At 43.4% G+C, this 4623-nt stretch overlaps 1 pseudogene; it reads left to right on the top strand.

Annotated features, from left to right (window-relative positions):
* Positions 1–1156: 1156 nt before the first annotated feature.
* Positions 1157–1273, top strand: LOC124608180 (annotated as a pseudogene).
* The last annotated feature ends 3350 nt before the right edge of the window (positions 1274–4623 follow it).

Below are 4623 nucleotides of genomic sequence, written 5' to 3'. Positions count from 1 at the left end.
ATGGATGATATTGAAGCAAATTATGCTTGATATCTTTTCTTTTAATACACTTAATGAGGAGTATGTAGACTTGATAAAATAGTAAATTTAGTTTGGAAGGTTACTGATCAAAAACTTTATTAGTTGCTGTTTAATTAAATACCTACTAAATCCAAATATGAAGTTAATTTTGTCACAAACAATTTGTCTAAAGAAAAATACTTGAAAATAAGAATGTAAACAAATGTTGCACAAACATATCACTCCCAAAATTTCGAAAGCAAAATTGAAATTAAGGTAAAATGAAAACTTCAGAAAATCTGTAAATAAATTTTAATCAACTTCTGTTTTAAAATCTGTAAAACCTACAAGAAGATTGCTGTTCTATTAAGTTCTAGCGCCCTATAGGTCATATAAACTAGCACAAAGCGCATCAGAAGTTATTTAGTTAGGTTCCTTCTCAGTTGGTACAAGTCAGTGCAGTTAAGTTAGTTCTTTATCTAAGCTGTTATAGAGTTTTAGTACGCGAAAGATGTAGTCAGTCGTTTGTCTCAAGCCTTTTTCTGTTAACTTCCTTGTGAGTGTTTCTTTAACAATTCGAGTTATTTTGTCAAGATGCTTTTTTATGTAAAAATTGGAATAAACTGCAAGACGAAGTATGAAAGCGTGTTCCAGTCTGTTACGAGAATGGATCCAGGCATATACAATGATTACTCCTGAAATAAAATATCGTCTCTTCGACAACTATTGCTATTGTAAGATAAGTAATTTCATTAACTACATATAAGACATTTACTGTGAACTTTACTTACGATATGCGACGTAATGTTAGTCACTACGATCATAATGAAAAGCATTCACGTTTTATCGTCTGAAATTACATAGATGCGTTATAAAGTGACGCCTGTATATAAGAAAGCTACAGAAATAAACTCGTAAAGCCGGCCGGTGTGGCCGTGCGGTTCTAGGCGATTCAGTCTGGAACCACGTGACCGCTACGGTCGCAGGTTCGAATCCTGCCTCGGGCGTGGATGTGTGTGATGTCCTTAGGTTAGTTAGGTTTAAGTAGTTCTAAATTCTAGGGGACTGATGACCACAGATGTTAAGTCCCATAGTGCTCAGAGCCATTTGAACCATTTGAAACTCGTAAAATTACGTACCAGTATCTTTAACTTCCGGCAACGGCCTTGCCCCAGTGGATACACCGGTTCCCGTGAGATCACCGAAGTTAAGCGCTGTCGGGCGTGGCCGGCATTTGGATGGGTGACCATCCAGCCGCCATGTGCTGTTGCCATTTTTCGGGGTGCACTCAGCCTCGTGATGCCAATTGAGGAGCTACTTGACCGAATAGTAGCGGCTCCGGTCAAAGAATACCATCGTAACGACCGGGAGAGCGGTGTGCTGACCACACGCCCCTCCTGTTCGCATCCTCCGATGGTCCCGGTAGGCCACTCGTGGCCTGAAGAAGGAGAGAGTACTATTACATACATCCTATCCGCAACCTCATCTGAGGATGACACGGCAGTCGGATGGTCACGATGGGTCACTTGTGGCCTGAAGACGGAGTGCTTTATCTTTAACTTCAGTTTGCTGCAGAATTATTGAGCGCATTAATATATTATAAATGTCTTTCAGTAATAAATGTTTCTATGCACAAATAAACTTGGCTCTGGTAACTCAGACTGTCTTTTCATCTTCGAGAGAGCCTGGGCGCCGTAGATGAAGGGGAACAGACAGACTCCATATTCCTCGATTTCCGGAGAGCATTTGACGCTATGCTCCACTGCAGACTGTCAAGGAAGGTACGGGCATATGGAATTGGTTACCAGATGTGTGAGTGGCTCGAAGATTTGTTAAGTAATACAACCCAGTATGTTGTTCTCGACGGCGAGCGTTCATCAGAGACTAGGGTGTCATCAGGATTGCTCCAGAGAAGGAGTGACAGGATCGCTAGTATTCTCTATATATGTAAATGATCTGACGGACAGGATGATCAGCAATATGCATTTGTTTGCTGATGATGCTGTTGGGTACGATCATGAGCCATCCTTGAGTGACTGTAGAAGCATACGAAATGGCTTAGACAAAATTTCTAGTTGGTGTGATGAATGGTAGTAGCTTGCTGTAAATGTAGAAAACTGTAGATTAATGCAGATCAGTAGGAAAAAGAATCCAATAACATTCGAATACAGTAGCGTTCTTGTTCACGCAGTCATGTCGAATACATACCTGGGCGTAATGTCGCAGACCGACATGAAATTGAACGAGTGGTCAGTTTCGGTTCATCGGGAGAATTGTAGGAAAATGTAGCTCATCTGTAAAAGAAATCGGGCGCAGAATATTAGCGCTACCCATTCCTCAGTACCGTTCGAGTGTTTTGGATCTACATCAGGACGTATTGAAAGCCAACATGAAAACAATTCAGAGGCGTGCTGTAGACCGGTTACAGTCAGTCTCCATCAACGTCGAAGTATTACGGAAGTGCTACGTGAACTCAGGTGGAAACACGACGTTCTCTCCTTGACACAGTGTTAAAAAAGTATAGGGAACTGCAGTTTGTGACAGACTGTAGAGCTACACTACTACCAGAAACATCCGTAGCACGAAAACATGATAGGAGCAGTCAGGGGCCATACGAAGCACGTATATAGTTCTTTTCCCTCGCCCCACTAGCGAGAGGAACCGGGAAGTGAATCGCTCGCAGCAGTGCAAGGTACATCTACATATACATCTGCATTTATGCTCCACAACCCACCCAACGGTGTGTGGCGGAGGGCACTTTCCGTGCCACTCTCATTACCTCCGTTTCCTGTCCCAGTCGCGTATGGTTCGCGGGAAGAACGACTGCCGGAAAGCCTCCGTGCGCGCTCGAATCTCTCTAATTTTACATTCGTGATCTCCTCGGGAGGTATAAGTAGGGGGAAGCAATATATGCGATACCTCATCCAGAAACGCACCCTCTCGAAACCTGGATAACAAGCTACACCGCGATGCAGAGCGCCTCTCTTGCAGAGTCTGCCACTTGAGTTTGCTAAACATCTCCGTAACGCTATCACGCTTACCAAATAATCCTGTGACGAAGCACGCCGTTCTTCTTTGGATCTTCTCTATCTCCTCTGTCAGCCCGACCTGGTACGGATCCCACACTGATGAGCAATACTCAAGTATAGGTCGAACGAGTGTTTTGTAAGCCACCTCCTTTGTTGATGGACTACATTTTCTAAGGACTCTCCCAATGAATCTCAACCTGGCACCCGCCTTACCAACAATTAATTTTATATGATCATTCCACTTCAAATCGTTCCGTACGCATACTCCCAGATATTTTACAGAAGTAACTGCTACCAGTGTTTGTTCCGCTATCATACAATAAAGGATTCTTCTTTCCATGTATTCGCAATACATTACATTTGTCTATGTTAAGGGTCAGTTGCCACTCTCTGCGCCAAGTGCCTATCCGCTGCAGATCTTCTTGCATTTCGCTGCAATTTTCTAATGCGAAAAGCCGCATGGAACTTCCGACACTATCTACTAGGTCATTTATATATATTGTGGAAAGCAATGATCCCATAACACTCCCCTGTAGCACGCCAGAGGTTACTTTAACATCTGTAGACTTCTCTCTGTTGAGAACAACATGCTGTGTTCTGTTTGCTAAAAACTCTTCAATCCAGCCACACAGCTGGTCTGATATTCCGTAGGCTCTTACTTTGCTTATCAGGTGACAGTGCGGAACTGTATCGAACGCCTGCCGGAAGTCAAGGAATATGGCATCTACCTGGGAGCCTGAATCTAATATTTTCTGGGTCTCATGAACAAATAAACTGAATTGGGTCTCACACGATCGCTGTTTCCGGAATCCATGTTGATTCCTACAGAGTAGATTCTGGGTTTCCAGAAATGACATGATACGCGAGCAAAAAACATGTTCTAAAATTCTACAACAGATCGATGTCAGAGATATAGGCTTATAGTTTTGCGCATCTGCTCGACTACCCATCTCGAAAACTGGAACTACCTGTGCTCTTTTTCAATCATTTGGAACCTTTCGTTCCTCTAGAGACTTGCTGTTCACGGCTGTTAGAAGGGGGGCAAGTTGTTTCGCGTACTCTGTGTAGAATCGAACTGATATGCCGTCAGGTCCAGTGGACTTTCCTCTGTTGAGTGATTCCAGTTGCTTTTCTGTTCCTTGGACAGTTATTTCGATGTCAGCCATGCTTTCGCTCGTGCGAGGATTTAGAGAAGGAACTGCAGTGCGGTCTTCCTCTGTGAAACAGCTTTGGAAAAAGGTGCCGGCCGGTGTGGCCGAGTGGTTTTAGGCGCTTCAGTCTGGAACCGCGCGACCGCTACGGTCGGAGGTTCGAAACCTTCCTCGGGCATGGATGTGTGTGATGTCCTTAGGTTAGTTCGGTTTATATAGTTCTAAGTTCTAGGGGACTGAAGATCTTAGATGTTAAGTCCGATAGTGCTCAGATCCACTTCTTTTTTTTTTTTTTTTTGGAAAAAGGTGTTTAGTACTTCAGCTTTACGCATGTCATCCTCTGTTTCAATGCCATTATTATCCCAGAGTGTCTGGATATGCTGTTTCGCTCCACTTACTGATATGACGTAAGACCAGAACTTCCTAGGATTTTCTGGTAAGTC

This window comes from Schistocerca americana, chromosome 3 (assembly GCF_021461395.2).
Source record: "Schistocerca americana isolate TAMUIC-IGC-003095 chromosome 3, iqSchAmer2.1, whole genome shotgun sequence".
In the NCBI taxonomy this organism is placed as follows: domain Eukaryota; kingdom Metazoa; phylum Arthropoda; class Insecta; order Orthoptera; family Acrididae; genus Schistocerca; species Schistocerca americana.
This window is presented reverse-complemented; position numbering and strand designations above follow the sequence as displayed.